At 36.5% G+C, this 17191-nt stretch overlaps 1 long non-coding RNA gene across 1 annotated transcript in view; it reads left to right on the plus strand.

Annotated features, from left to right (window-relative positions):
- LOC131579374 (uncharacterized) overlaps positions 1-17191 on the plus strand; it is a 136255-nt gene that overhangs the window by 12888 nt on the left and 106176 nt on the right. Inside the window, exon 2 of the long non-coding RNA XR_009277691.1 lies at positions 16553-16659. This is a non-coding gene — a long non-coding RNA (uncharacterized LOC131579374). The remainder of the gene's footprint in view (positions 1-16552; positions 16660-17191) is intronic.

A 17191-nucleotide genomic window follows, 5' to 3' on the forward strand; every position in this document is an offset into this window, starting at 1 on the left:
CAACTGAGCTTATCTCAGGTGCTTCTACTTGTACTGGAAGGAGAATAAAACATCTCTCTAAATGAAATATTGCATGCTCATTATAGCAGTGTCTTGACAATAGAGATTCAGACCTCTTCAGGAGGAGGGAAACCAAGTGCAAGTTGCCACAAATTACCATGTCCTAAATGTTTTACCAAAAGCTCTAGAGAAAACCCAGAAGCATGAAGATTCTGCTATGTAAGTACAAATAGAACTCATCTCCTTGAAAAGAAGCAGTTACTACATGATCAGACCTGCAATTTTTGGAAGTTTTTGATTTTTGTAGAGATTTTGCACCCAAAATGGAAGGATTATATTTCCATGATTGCTTACAAAACGAAGGACATGAACAATCCAAAAGCCCCAAACCGTGTTAATCCATTTCCTGTATGGCAGTACTAAGGAAACATAAACTTAGATCTTCAAAGAGTTCTTGGAGTTTTTAACGTCAAGAGGTTGTGTTGAAGCACAATTGCACCCATTCACTGCTTGAAGGAAAGAACATTCATTGTTCACATAATCACAGAATCCTTTTGCTTGGAAAAAAATCTAGACCGTGAAATCCAACTGTTAACCCAGCACTGCCAAGTACCACTAAACCATGACCCTAAGTTCCACATCTACACATCTTCTAAATACCTCCAGGGTTGATGACTATGACTTCCCTGGGCAGTGTTCCAGTGTGTTCCAGTGCTTAACTGGTGGAGAAATCATTCCTGATATGAAATTCATTCATCCTAAACTCAAAGGTTACATCCTTGAACATAGGCCTCTTTGAAAGTGCTGTGCTTGTACCCTCATGCTTTTTGTGCTTTTCTTGATATAACAGGAATGGGGAAATTACTAAGAAAATGGAGAATATAATGAATCTAGAAGTTAACATGGGAACTCACACTCTTCACAGAATTACAGAATGGGTCAAATTCAAAGGGGCCACTGTGGTGCAGCTTCATCTGGTGCAACTTCCCTGCACAAGCGAGGTTATCCTAGAGCACATGGTACATGCACCCAGTTTCTTTTTCCTAAAAAGCAAAAGATATGTAACATAGAAATTGCAAAAAGGAAGATATGTAAGCAGGTTCTCTTTCCAAAGCTCTGAAAAAATATAATCATTAAAAAGAGGACATTATATATTAACAATTTTTTCTCTTGTATATGCAAAACCAGTTAATGGCCCCAGCCTAGTTTTGTCAGAGTGCCAAAGTCCTAAGTTTTTTTACAATCTCTGCTCAAAGTGAATAGAAAATTTCGGGACATAGAACTCCATAAAACAACATCCATATCCCTTTATATATATGTAAGCCCTTAAAACAAAAACACAGTCATAGTTATCAGACTATTTCCTACAGGTATTAACATTCATATATATCAAGTGAGTAAGCTTATATAAATCATGAGTGAGCATCTCAGTCCCACCGTCATGGTTTAATCCAGGTCTTAAGCTTCTGAGGGAAGAGAAATATTCTCTCAAAGGTTATTTCCATATCTGTCAGTCTCCTACATAGATGACATTACAGGTGGTAAAATATGCTCTTCTGAGCTGACAAAATACAGGGAGGTCCTGTTAGAAAGTTAGCTGGTAAAGTTAAAAAAATTACTTGACATTTGCTGCAGAACAAACTTGTGTGCAAACATTGTTAAGGAAAATAAAAACTCTCTGCAAGTTCACACTCATAGTAACTTATTTATTAGTAAATAATGTGAAATACCAGTTACTGAAAGTGCCAAATTTTTTTTTAATTATCCTTAAAAATGGAATGAGGGATCCAGAAACACTTTCCTATTGTTAGATCTATGATGGAGCCAAAAAGAGGAAGGAGGGAAATGTAATGCAAGTTCAAAGTGAACTTGCAGCCAGCCATCAGTTGGGGATTTAGGAAAAAAGTGGTAACTAAGTTTACTACTAGGGCTGGATGAAAGCTGATTTTTCATTCACTTGATAATATTGCTATTATGTTGTTGTTTTTTTCCTGAAGTAAGATGAAAAAGCAAAATAACAAACATCCTTTTCACAAAACAAATTTCAAAAAACAATTAAAATATTCTTTTTTAGTCAATCTATCATTATCATTTATGATATAAATAAATTATTGCTGTGTCTCCCTCTCTCTAGCTAAAGTGTTTGTTTTACAATTGTCAAAAACATCTTGACAAAAAAGTTCCACAACCAGCATTTAGAATTGGATCCCCATCTTATGGGATTATCTCTCTCTTCAATATTTAAGACATTTTAGATGGAAAATATTGGTAGGAAAATTTATTGATCCATTGTTTCTAAATGTGAAAGAAAAATATACAATTCTGCTGGTCTCATACTATTTGTAATTAATTATACCATGTAAATTAGTTCTAAAGTATAGACATTTGATCTTGAAATAGAGAATTTATTTACCAATGTTTAAAAACTAGGTATTCCCCTAATTAATACAACATAATTTAAAAGCTAAGTTAAAGGGGATTTTCTGACTGGAAGTTGTTACCCTTACTGGTGAGACATAGCACAATTCCTGCAGCAAACAGTAATTTTTTTCCTAGCTGCATATTCAGTCAAGCTGAGATCAAACATCATGATTATTTTTGGCAAAAGAATCTCTGAAGCTTATTGAATTATTCTGCAATATTACTTACTGTTTGGCTTCTTGGGACTGTGCACTGTTTCTACTCAGTTCTCAGCTGGAACCACTTTCCAGGAATTTCACTGAAAGATTTTATTGCCAGTTTAATCTCTATTTCTTTCCTTTTTCTTGTTTTCCTGTGATCCTATTTTCCACAATAAATTATTTAATTTTTTTTTTTCTTTTTAATCTGTGTAGCAGAGATTCTATAACCAATCAGAAGCACCACAATTGTTCTTTGTATAGGGATCTATACCTGTCTCTCAGGGGTGGATATTAATGCCATGTCTGGGAATAACCTTATGTTTAGATTTGCTGCTTTATGAATTTGGCTGTATTATACAAAAGGAGAAATTATTGGGTCCCCTTATACACAGCCTTACCTAATGCTTAATGTTAAAAGCAAATGTATTTCTTTTTGTTTCCTTGTGTCATTCCTTTTCATGTATTTCAAATCCACAGTATCTGTTAGATATATTTTTATGGCAAAAGTTAATTAATTTCTCCTCTGATAATAGAAAGTAAAAACCTGAGCTTAGTTCCTTAGTTGAGCTGTTTACAGTTTATTTGTAGCACCAAACTGAAAAACCAGTGTTTATAACCCAGAGGAACTGCAGATAGAATTAAGTTGGGTGTCACCCTACCATTTTGATACAGGACAGTATTTGGTGAAATGGTGGGACAGATGGCTATTTTGCAAGGTACCACATCAAAGCATAGTGGCCTTCCTCTCCACTGTCAAAAGAAGCTGATGGGAATTGGGGAATGATAGACAGTATTCTGTTCAGGCCTTTTAAATTTGGATAGTCTCAACCTATTAATAAAAGAAGAATATTGTGACCACATGTTTCATCTGTCCAATATTTAGTTTTAAAATCATGTGATGCTACATACACACACAGGCTGCCTTCATATATCCGGGAATTGCCAGTGGTCATAAAGTAATAACATTTTTCTTACTCTAAAATACCACATCAGAAGAGCCTGACTGCAGCTTAACAATAACTAATTTACTTTTTTATTCTTAGAAAAAATTGCTGGGCGTTGTGAGATACTCTACTTTTAGTTCTATTAAAGTGGATTTTTCTATCATCTATATTTACTTTGCTACAATGCTGAGCTGTACCACTACTGAAACATGTTCAATTACAATAGTGAATAATAATTTATCATAGTCTCATTCTAAAATAAATGAATAGTCAGATAAAATCCCAAAGGTCAGGGAACAAAGTGAAACAGACCACCTGGTCCTGGAGCTGCATAGGGAGAATGGTCTCTCAAGAAAAGACACTTAAGGTGGGGAAAAGATATTCCTGAACTGATCACTAGGACATGATGCTGTTGTGAAGCTTACGATGTTGATACTGCTAAGGTTGGAGATGAAAATTAGTCCTAACAGTGTGAGTTGGTGAATCTGGATAGATTTGTAGAGATGCCAAAGAATCTGAACACAATCCAAGTTTTAGATTGTTTCTGTGCAAATTTGCAGCATCTGCTAGAATTGGTACAAATCCAAAGACTGAACTGGATCCTAGTCTGGTGCCCATTTCTTGAATGAAATGAGATGGGATTGACAACAAAAATCTTATTTGGAGGGGAAAAGGATATCTTCTGCCATTAATTTGTACATGCTGTACCAAAGCTGAGCACATAAGCATTCCACCTTTACAACCCCTCTTTCCTGATTCCAAAACAGTGAGGAAATTCTGGCATAAACTAATGCATCTCTCACATAAACTAATGCAATTACAGTGCTACCTTTTGGCTTTGTTTCTCACCATGAATGTTGTTTTTGTGAACAAGCCTTAGCTAAACTGGTTCTTTAAACACACTATCTCTCTGGCCCTACTCTGACCTGAATTTTAGGTACAGAGCTCTCTTGCTAATGCTATGCTACTTAAGTGATCCTTGTGCTGGTGCAAGTACCTAGTGTCTTACTATCTATTTCTGGATGCAGACCAGATGATAGGGGTTACAATAACATCACCACAGGACACCTTCCTAAATTATTGCAGAGTAGATGGCAAGAGAATTAGATCCTCCATACTGGGAAGAGAGTGCCTTTCATTTGAAAAATTTCAGAGGGAACCCAACTTAAAGTTATTCATTTCAAGAATGGCTTGTTCCTGGAATGTGTGTGTGCTGTTCATTCACCAGAGCATGCTTCAAATATCAAGTCAGTGTGTGGTTTGAAATATTTTCTCTATCTCAGGGCTGACATGCTGGGGTACATGCTGGTGGTTATTATCTGTAATCTAAGTCAGACTTCAGTTGTGCAACTACTGACGGGGAAGCAACCTTTCCTTCCTGCTCTATGTAACTCTACAGTTACAGCATTAACCTTGCAAAACAAAGGTGATTAGCTTGCCTGACCTTACAAGCCACATGTGAAATCCTCATATGGCTGAGCTCTTTTTGGCTTAATATGCAGTCTAGAAGTGTGGCAAATGGTGATGGGTGCCCCAGAGCCCATTTCACATTCACCACACCAGTTGGGAGTTTGGCCAAGCCCCAGCCTGACCCAGTGATAGCAGTGTCTGCTGGCTCATTTCCTCCTACCAGTGACGAATTGTCTGTTCTCCTGCTGGTCTTTGCTGATCACGTGTTCTTGTCTCAGCACAAATGTTACAACTGAATTGCTTGCAAGCCAGATGTGGCCTGTGGACTACAGGCTTACCCCCCTGGTTCTATGGAAGAGGAAAAGGTAGTCTGTGAGAAAAGGAAGTGCTTTTCAAGGGTCGGAAAAACATTTTCTCTTCTGCTAAAAGCACAAATGTAAAAATATGTACCAAACTTCCAGGGAAATAGAATTGTCAAAATAGTCATTGAACAGAAACATACAAATAGGTGTGTCAATATTATCCCAATACTGCATTTGATTTGATGGCATAATTTTATATAAAATATATATAAAAAATACTTTAAATTTATACAATGTTTTATACTTTGTAGTATGTATAGACTATACTGAATATATCACCTAATGAAAATTTTAAACCTTGTAGTAAAAACATATATTATCTGGAAAAGAACTACTAAAGGGCTAGTTGTCTTTGTCTAGAAATTTCAATATATTCCCAATCTATATCTATACACAATTTTGTTTATTTTGCACTATCTGCCACCTGTGTCCTAATGAAAATCGAGTGATAAATGCTTTGCCTCTGAAATTTAAACACAACTACATTCTTCTTCCAACAGGGAAGAGAAAGTCTTGCTCTATATTTTTTTTCCATCGTGCACCTTTTTTTCTTTTACTTTCTCAACTTTCTATACTGCATCTCTCAATCATTTTTCATCTTCCAATCTCCAGAGAGATTTTTGTCATGTAGTTAATACGAGCTTCTCTGTCAATAGCAGGTGTTGACTTCCATCAGCTTGCAGTTGCTCAAGCAAATGGAATAGAATGGTTTCACAATTTAAGGGTGGAGGGGAGGAGAACAGACAATTCACAAGTTATATTTATAATTTTTAAAGTGTTAAACTTGTGCTGTTCTACTGAAAATTTATCAGAGGTATAAGCATACTGAGCTGCTTAAATTCAAGTTCCTTTAGCCATAATGCTCTGAGACAATATATTCCATACTGATAAGATTGTCTTTCTGGCAGACTTGTATTTGGGGAAAGGGGCATGGAGAGGACCCTTTTTTCTTGGACAAAATTATTTATTTTCCAATTAATGTTTCCTTTTTTGAATGATACAATTTTCATAAAGTTAATTTTTTTTCCAACCCTGTTTTTGGCATGTTTCAAAATTCCATTTAATAATACTAGGAATAGTACATACTGGGAAGGCCAAAGGCAAATGAGCAAAAAAAAAGGAGCAATGAGGCTTCACAGAGAGTACTAGCAAACCATTCTAAATTGAATAGGAAGATAAAGGAATTTAACACAATATAGATAAACTCTATAAAGAGAAATAGTAACTATAAGAAAAGTTCAAAATGGCAACAGATATAGTCAGCAAATACAGACTGGAAGATAAGATTGTGTCTGTGATACAGTGATAATAGAATACATATTGTGTAATGCTCAGAGCTAAGTTTTCTCCAGACCATCCTCCACCTTCATATACCTGTCCATCTTTAAAGGAACATACTTGTTAAGTATGTGCATGTGCACACCCACTAAAAAGCGTTTTTAAAATATATGTAAAATGCAAATATATCATTAATTGTACATTGAGTTCCAAGAAGAAAAATTAATACACACATGCACATGCACACACACACACACACACACGCACGCACACAAAAAATAGCTGTTCTAAATGCCATGGTATAGTAGCCATCACATCATTAAAATTTATTCTTGGAAGATACTTGCTGAAAGTATATATGTTAAATAACTCTACAGTCTGCCACGTATTCATAAATGATTGCTATATACAGTTTCATTTACATTGAGGAATTGTACTTCCAATGAGAAAAATGAAATAAGCTTTCTTATATACAGAAATAAAAAAGTGGGCAAATACTTCTTTAATTAGTGCTTAATGGAATTTTCAAAAGGAACTCAAAACTGAAATAGATTTGATTTTATGTACACTGTATCTTAGTGTTATTAAAGCCTGTAAAACTAAAATTCAGAGGCTGCATTTATGAAATATAAAAAACTGCATTTGATTTGATATGATTTAGATGTCTAAAGCCAACTGTAGCCACATTTATTGTGGGAATTCAATGTGAAATATTTTCATTACTAATCTGGTGTTGATGGAAATCTTTTATGTTTTTGACATGCCTCAGATTAAAAAGCATTAATATAGTAAGAAGAATGGGTTTATCATTTGTTTCTATTTCCCTACCTGTCTATAAGTGTCTCTGTGCAACTCTTCTATTAATAACATGACAGTATAATTGGGTAACCAAAGATGCCTGCCTGTTTTTCAAAACTCTCTAATAATCAAGGTGAGGCAAACTTGCAAACTGTTATGCCAATAGATACTTCGAGGGAAAAGAATCTTAAAGTGTAGAATGTGATATCCATATGTTGTTTTGGATTAAATAATCAGCATTGATCTGTCTAGTATTGACATAAATTGTATCTTTGGCAGCAGGTCTTATAAAAAGCATGAAAATTATCTGATTGAAGATACTTTCTCATCAGAACAGCAGCCAGTATTTAGATAGAACAATGGATGTTTATTGCTGGCCATTTCTATATTTACCAGCCACGTCACCATTTCTGCTGGTACTTCCACAATGACCATTTCCCAGAAGCAGTATTTTTCCAGACTGTTAAGTGATTAATCATTTAGCATACATAAAGCGGAGGTTTTCTTTCCAGAAGTTCACAGTAGTAAAATGTAGAAATATTCTTACTTCATAGAATATAGTGGAAGTATCTAAAATGTTCTAAACCAATCTCATCTCTGCTCTACAAGCAGCGGAGGCCTACTTGACAGCATTTTATTTAACAGCCACTGCAATATTTAGCATGTAATCATTGTGTTCTTCATGGAAATGTGGAAGAATGTGTCAAATTCCTCTCATTCTCTGACTCACACTTCCTTTTTTCCATACTTTCATACTGTATATGCCATATCCCATTTCAGAACAGCAGTGAATGACTTCAGACATTTCTCAGGGATTATCACACTACGTGGGCAGCTGTATATCCAAGGCATCTAAAAATGCCCCAGAAATGCTTTGTTTGGAGTATCTTGCTGATAAAATGGGGCTGGTGGTACTCCATGTTGTCTCCTACCTGCAGGATAGGCAGATATGGAAAAGAGGCAAAACAACAGATTTATTCTTGTTCACGGTAGGAAATCAAAGCAACACACAGTACCTCAAAAACTGAATCTGATTTATGGGCTTGTTCAGTCTCCCTGAGTTCCTGTTAACTTTGGGAAGTAGTGGGGTAAGATTCATCTACACAGTATATACTCAGCCTCTTTCAGTAAGCAGCTGTCACAAACAGTTTGCTGTTTTGCTCTAAAGTGTAATTGATTGCAAGAGAAATATAAATCTCTATTTTTACCTGCTACTGAGAAACTGTGACGGGGCCATTTAAAGACACTAATTTATGCAATTTAGCTTTTTGTCACATCCATTTATCAGAAGTCCAGTGTAGTGGAAAACCTTCCCCTCCTGAATTGTTTTCCTGAGATTTATTGAAAGAGGCCTAAAGTACTAGAATGTACTTCAGAGATTAGTTCTGTATTAGTGTCTGAGGCTGACTCCAGATGGAGATGATGTGGCATTTTGCCTTGCTTTTAACAGCTTTGCATCCCAGTGTTGATCTGAGTTAACTCCTCTACTAGTTCCTGTCCTTAAATCTGGCTTTTTCAATTATGAAGTCATGACGTGAGAAAATCACACAAAGTATGCCCCTAATTAGGGCCACCTTTTTGCTGCCATGCTTATATGGATGGTTTTTAGTGATGCCATATACAATGTTGCTTAATGTGCTTGTTAATTATTATCTCAACCTGTAAACAGAAGATGACTAGTTCCATTGTATCCTCTATCTGCAAAGTGGAGGGTTTGTGTAGGCAGAGAATTTGGCCCTAAACCAGAATATTATTTTTTTTTAACTTCTAAAACTGTCAGGAAAACGTTTGCATATTTTCCCTGCTTGCACAATGTCCAGCACAATGAAACACCCTTTTCCTTAAGGCAGTGTCTTGATAGAAATATTAAATAGCAATAGAAGTACAAGATTTTTCAAAGATTGTATGACCAGTACAAGCACTCTCTCTGCCTGACAACATTCAGTCACTTGCAGCTAACTGCCTTGACTTTGAAAATATAATGGAAAAATAGCCTTGTTTTCTGGTTGCTCCATGAGCTGTTGTGTTCCAGTGGCCCTTTCTCACCTTAATTTCATCCTTCTCCTAGTATAAATCAAATTTTCTTGCTCAGACACCATCTTATCTTTGGCTTAAAAATTCAATTCATACAAGAGACTTTGCATAGCTTATATCATAAAGGCCTCTCACAGACTCCACAGCTACATACTAAAAATATAGTAAGATTGGAAAAGTAGAAAAACATTCCTGCTTGACATAAGATGGGAAAATAAGAACTTATATTTTCATCCTCCAACATGTTTTTATGAAGTGAAAAGGTCTTTTGTTAGGTTCCTTCCTCTGCATTGCAAAACTGTTCAGAAATTGACAATACATGGGCACAATATTTTCCCCTTTTTGCTCAGGAAGAATGATCAAAGAATGTAGTAATAGTTTTTATGTTCCGTAATAATGCTCTTCTTAGAGTGAATTTTAATAATTTACATGCCTATAGAGGCTAGGTTTAGAATACCCATCAGGAAAACTATTTCTCATCACTTTGAGTAAAAAGCAAGAGTGATGCTTTCCCCTTGTGAATGGGCAATTGCTTGAAGATGTCTCAGTGCACCCAAAAGTCTGCAATTCCCTGGTAGAACATATAGCAGAGAAATGTGGTTACAAGGAAAGGGATAAATAAAAAAGAATGAAGACCAGCACTGGAGCAGGGAGTGACCAGAGATCTTCTCTGCTGACATATTTAGTACCTCCTAGACATAGTTCCACAACTTCCAGATACTTGTGCTGGAAAATAGCCACCAGTCACTACCTCTGTGTAGAAAAGACCATATATCTTTTTTAAAGCTCGATTTTTCCACACTGCTGGACTTTTGGGGACCACTATTTTGCAAGTGTAAAGTCTGTCAGTGTAAGCTTTTATGATCTTCTCCATCAAATCATACTCCTAATAAGTCCAGAGGGGAATATGGGCTCAGGCAGCTTGCTCTGTGATCACCAGAAGTGGATGGCCTAGGCACCTGTAAAGTTCATTTATATTTTAATGAAAATCCTGAAACTTAAAATGTTAACTCAGCTGAACAAGGCATCACACATAGAAGGACATTTCAGTTTGCTGTTGATTTCTGTCCATTTCTACTACTAAAGTAGGTGATTCTTCTCAATTGCTTGGAGCCAGTGTGGATCTAGGAGTGGGTATGTATCAGGGAAGCCTCTAGAACCATGTCAGAAGAACTCAGATTGCAAAAGTGACCTCCTGAATAGTGATTGTTAGACAGCAAGGAGCACATCAATCTTCCTCTTGCCCACAAAGCCCAAGGTATTGCTGGGGATATAGACAATCTAGGACTCCTTGTCTTACTACTTATGGGTAAAGGAGTTGGAGTTGTCTTCCCTTATGGAGAATCAACCGTCTCTTTATACATCATCTGTAAACAACAACCTTTGTATAACAATTTTGGGGGTGGGGATGGTTCAGTCTTTTATGATTTGGTTGGTTCTACTGTCTGCTATGCAAAACTATCCACAACATCCCTGGCAGCTCTTTCAGAAGCAGGCTGATCCACCTGGGCCCATAGTGAAATACTGTGTGATGGAGATGAGAGGCCACTGACAAGGCCAATGCCATTCCAGAACTGTGCAGCTGCTGCCTTTGGGAATGCTGGTAAAACCTCTTGTCTTGGGAGCACATGAGCAGCCCAGCCATTGTCTTGACAGCCTCGTGTCTTAGCTCCAGGAAGAGATGAAGTATTTCTGGCATAGGCTATTAATGGATAAAAAGCATGTGATCTTCATAGATCAGTCTGCAGTGTAATGTCCCAAGGCAAAGATGAGCAAGAAACACTTCAGAAAAGAGGGGGAGGGGGTCAGGAAACACCGAATTGAGCCAAGTGGGGTCTGTACCTTATGTTTTTACTGGCAGAAACAGCTATAGTCTTTTGCAAAGCTCCACAGTTCTCAACTTACTGTGAATAACTCTTGGATCAAGCTATCAAAATGCAGTTTCAAAAACTGAAGAGATTCAGGATGTGGAAATTATTATGGCATATACCAGACAATCCCAAGATTTGTTTTAAAACTTCAGGGTCCTATAAACAGACTCTTCTGCCTTCTTGGTATTTGTACTCTCTAAGTGTCCATGAAAGATATGGGACATGACTTTAGTGTTTATCTGTCTAAATTCTTATTCCACTTCTGTGATTTCAGTATCACTTGATCACTGCTCTTATTGTAATGTGATCATATGTTCCATTTTTTCCACACTACTTTCCCTGTGTTGAAAGCATTTTTTCAAAGGAGAAGAAAGGGAACTGCTGAAAAGCAGTAACTTTTTTTTTTTTTTACAACAATCAATAAGCAATTATGCATTCATTTTTATTTTATTTAAAGTGAAAAGTAGGGAGGAGAGAAGAAGAAAACTTCTTTAGCCTTAAGGAACACATGAAAATGCATTGCCGTAAGTATTAGAAATATACAGAAGACAGAAGTATTTATTAGTGATAAAGAAAAGTATCAGATGGGAAACAACCCAGGTCTGTGTAGGCCAAGGAGATTTTTTTCCATATTATTCTTTAAACAAAATGAAAAAATACATACATTTAATACATAAATAAAATATTATAAAATTAAATACCCTGAGAGCCAAACAGACATTTCACAAATACTTATTCACACCAGCTCCTTTATGGCCAGTGGGAATACAGTGGTGTGGGATAAGTTCTTGATTTGTCAAGGTCAGTCATCTAAAGACTATGTAAAAATCATACATTTGCAAGGAAAGACAATCCCTTAATTGCTAGCAGAGGCTGGTGACATATGAAAGTGGATAGGCAAAACTGTCATAGGTCCAAGACCAGAGCCAGTTCAGAGCATCTGGTAAAGATCACAGAGTGTTAAACTTGCATCTGCCTGTGACACAGAGCCTTGTCTGTTAACTGGAATCCTGCGTATCAAGTTGCACAAACAAATGCAGATTTTAACATCGCTTTTAAGGTGCCTACTTTGCAATCTCTATTCTCTGTCTTCAACTCTAGTGCAGTATCAAACATTCCAGAGGACAGGTGGCTATTTTATTTGAACAGTGCAAGAGCAAATATATTACTTGGAGTTTCTCCTTCGTGCCTTTCTCTATATGTATATGCATATATTATTTGGCTGCATACAAGCATAATTTGTTTTGTGTATCTGTAAATTATAAGGATAGTATTGAACAGCAATTACATATTTATCTAAAAAAAGTTCTCACAGTGTTGCAATAAATGTGAGTAATTAGAGTTCTTGGAAGAAATGCCAGGCAAAATTATGAAGCAATGCAAAACACCCTTATCAGGTTTTCAAAAAAATCGATTTAGTAAAGCAAGATATGCACTGATTCTCTGATTGTGATGACTTTGAAATAGAGAGTGTTTTTATGTGTAGCAGGTGAGGAAATTCACATCTTAATAAGACAACCGCTGTATATGGGAATCAGGCTAATATTCTTCCTATTCTCCAAATCTGTGCTTATGTTGATTCTTTTCTAGCTAATAGAAAATATTCTAGTCAATTTACAGACATTGAAATCTCGTATCTTGTTCAGATTTACTCACCTGCAGGTATAATATGTATTCCCTTTGATGCCAAATTGTAAACTGATGCCAAATTGGAAACTGGGCCCAAGCATTGTGTACCAACATTTCCATCCAGTAATAGGTGGTAGCTGTTCAAAAAATGCCACCTTGCAACATTTTACTTAGTAAGTCAGCAAGGAGTAAGTGAATTGTGAGTGCAGTAACATAACCTCACTAACATGTAAAGCCTTTATCAGATTTCCTGCTGAAGGTCTTTTCTGACATGCACGAGAGTAGGGTTTCAGCAATTTAACATCTGAAGAAAGGACTCCAGCTATTAAGTGGGTTTGTGCATGTACATGGATGGCTGGCTGTGCCCTCAGACAGACGCAGAGCCTGTGCAGCTTCTGTCCTCCCATCAGCTTTTGGGGTTCCTTTTTGGTGATATACACTCAGGAGATGAATGTGAGATAATCTAGTACTACTCTCAGCTCATTCTGAGATTTACTAGGCAAAGATAAAGCCCAAAACCTGGAAGTAGCTGGCAGACTGGCAAGTTAAATAGAGCTTACTCTCTAAACAAGTTGCATCAAACAGATACAAAGCTATTGTAGCGTTAATTTTTAGAAATTAAAAGCTGCTTGAAGTGGAACTTAAATTGAAGCTGCTTACTGACTCTGTCTAATACTTTTATTGCTTTATCAGTTTGTTCTGGGAAAACAGTTGTTTAATATGTTATATGGTGATTAGCTTTGACAGTATTCTGTTAATGCGGGTCTCAGCACATAGCAGCTGAGGCAAGAATGTTGCATAGGAAAAGTTTCCTCATAACAGAATCCTACATAGTTAAGTTTTGTAGTTAGATTTATATGCTGAGAAATCAAGTAATCACTGATGTTTCTTGCAAGTGTCTCCAAAGCTTGGATTTAACTGGATCATATCAACTGAGGGACAAGAAACAGAAACAGCTTTCTAAAGCTGGAAAAAACAGGACAGGGTAGGAGCACAGTACAGGAAGAAATTATGTGTGATGCACATGGCATCTGATTTCAATATGATGACTTTTTCTGCCCTCTTTGAATGTGTATCTGAAGTATGCCATTTGTTTTAATGTCCATGGATTGCCTGGTTATTAAATTAAACATGACCTCTGCATTTCTATCAGCCTTAGAAAGGACTGCTGCTTTTGTAACTTTATAGATGTTTTTGTCAAGTATATTTATAGCCTACTTATTCAAATAGTTCTTATTATCTTCAAAAGATATTCCAGCAAGTCTGGCACCTTGCAGTAGCTTTGTACCTTTGCTGTAATTTAAAGGAAGATGATTGTTTCTTTTCTGCTGAGATACAATCTTTCTATCCTTACCCCTATCTATTTCTTCCCTGGTATTCTGGCTGCCAGTTTTAGTTCCTTGGACAGCACTGTGGCCTTTGAAGTCAGAAGAAGAATATCTCTTTCCACATGATCAATAGGCACTCGGCCACTATGTCTCCACAATACTATTTTTAAAAATAATTACCAAAGTTTCTCCTGTGAGTGAGGAAAATAAATTCTTGAATGGCTAGGCATTCATCAGATGAGGCTGAGATAAGCAGATGAAATAGGGGGGCTGGATCAAATTGCTACAGCATTAAATTTTTATGCTTTTACTTTGACATTTTTTGCTAGATGAGTTAACACTTGGCCCATTTGTACTGTATATTTAGGTTTGGGTTGTTTTTTTGGTTTTTTTATTGTAACATATTCTTCCTTTTCTCAGTTGCTAATAAAAAGTAATGAAATGCCAACATTTCCCCTTACATTATAGTCTTTTCAGATGTATATTCAAGTAGACACATCTTGTCCAGGGAAATGCTACAGCTCTGACAACCAAGGGTCCACAGGCTCAGCTTTAGTCAGGAAGTTCTAGGGGACTAAGAGGCAAATGCAAGCTGAGGGAAGGAGGGGAGGAAGCATGAGAAAAATGAAGATGAGGCTCATTTAAAGAAAAAAAATCTCTAGATTTTGGGAGATTTGGAGTACAGAGAAGGCTGGCAGTGAAAACCTGACTGATGGACAAGTTAAAAATAGGGGAACATTGTTAAAATTACTGCACATGGTAATAGGTGGTAAATAAGGAATGAGTTACTTATGTCTACTAAAAAATTACCACAACTGATAGCACACTTTTCCTACTGTGAGTACATGTAGTGATGCACTAAAGAAGACCATTAATTATGACTGCAATGTATCATTTCAGAGAGGGCTACAGAGAGACAAATTTACTGGAGAGGTGTATGATGCAGCTATGACCTGCTTGAAAGGCAACAAGGATGTATGTTGCATACACCTAATAAAATACATGTCCTTCTTTATTAAAAGCATTTAGTTGAAAAAAATGCACTAATCATAAATGAGACTTTTCCCATTTTATGTAATTCTCATTTATTTCATTTAATGGAGGCTAGAGATATCACATCTTCATACTCTTACAGATAAAAAAATTATGCAGTTCTCAGTGTAACTTCTGTAAAAATAAGGGATCTAATAATTGCTTTGAGGATGGATAAGACTGCAGTAAAGACTGTGAAAATATATAGTTGCTTGTAATAAGGAGAAAGCACCAGGAATATCTGGGATAGTCAAATACAGAGAGAAGAAATATGGAATGGAATGGAATGGAATGGAATGGAATGGAATGGAATGGAATGGAATGGAATGGAATGGAATGGAATGGAATGGAATGGAATGGAATGGAATGGAATGGAATGGAATGGAATGGAATATTTTTAGTTGGAAGGGACCTACAAGTCCAACTGCCTTGCCACCTCAGGGCTGACTATTAGGGGCATTGTCCAAATTTCTTTTAAACACTTCAGAGGCTTGCGTCTTCAACCACCTCTCTAGGAAGCCTCTTTCAGTGTTTGACCAATTTCTTATCAAAGAAAAGGCTCCTAAAGTCCAGTCTAAAGCTGCCCTGATGATGCTTTGAGCCATTACCATGTGTCTTGTGACTGCATCCCAGGAAGAAGAGTTCAGTAATTTCCTCTCCACTCCACCTCCTCAGGAGGCTGCAGAGAGCAATGAGGTCACACCTCAGCCTGTTTTTCTCCAAACTGGACAAACCCAAAATCCTTAGTCACTCCCACCCCAAGACATTCATTCTAGCCCTTTCTTCAGCTTTGTTCCTTTCCTCTGGATGTATTTGAGTACCTTAACGTCCTTCTTGAACTGTGGGGCCTAGGTTGATTATGCAGAAATTATTGCACCTTGACAATGTAGATTATGTCTCTTAACTGAGTCTTCTTGTCTGCTTCAGTTATCAATTCACAGGGTAATGAACGTTCACCCAAAAAAAACAAAACAAAACAAAGCAAAAACAACCACAAAAGCAAACAAACAAACAAGCAAAACAAAAACTGGAAAAAACCAAACCCAAACCAGTGAAAAGTGTGAAAATTAAACCAAAACTTATGGCTAAGAATTTCTGATTCCTGGCACTATTTTTCTTGAGCCTTTATTGTTACTCCTATGTGAGACAAGCTTATCTAGAGGGAATTCCTTAAGGCAAATGCTGCCATCTAGAGAGAAACAGAACAAAAGTGCACGATCTAAGTGATAAGATTTTTATTTACAGAGAGACCCAGGAGAAGCTGGACACAGAATGTCCACAGAATGGACTGCAGTGACAGAGATGGGAGCCTTGAGATATCCTTTCAACAGCTGCTGACTGAAAATATTCAGGTAACTCCAACACACGCTAAGCAAAAAAACACTAAGAAAATCCTGACTAAGGATTTTGAGTATGTATCAAAGAAACTGAATAGGAAATTAATTTCTTAGCTAGTTAAAATAATTTCATGTTGCACATTTTTTATTGGTGTTTTCTTTTTTCTAGGAAAAACTGTCATTCTAAAATTATTTGGTTAAATGGAAGAAATACAAAAGAAGCTTGCATTATATTCAATTTATTGTTCATCTGCCTTTTTTTTTTTGAACATCACAAAGTGTCTGTTTACTCTTCAGCTGCTTTTGAGAATTAGGATTGCAAAATTCAAATAGAAGGACAAACACATGGAAACCACTGAAAATAACTGAAAGACAAGAAAGAAAAGTGAGGATTTACCTTGTCTCAGTTTACTATGTGTGCAGCTATATAAACATCTCACTGTGTTCAAATACTGAACTATACATGTTAAGCCTGAATGGCAAAAATGAATTCTTGTAGATGCTTTCAAAGCTGCTAGCAATAGCATTTCTCTGGGTATAATGGGGA

The sequence above is a fragment of the Poecile atricapillus genome, chromosome 4 (genome assembly GCF_030490865.1).
Source record: "Poecile atricapillus isolate bPoeAtr1 chromosome 4, bPoeAtr1.hap1, whole genome shotgun sequence".
Lineage (NCBI taxonomy): Eukaryota > Metazoa > Chordata > Aves > Passeriformes > Paridae > Poecile > Poecile atricapillus.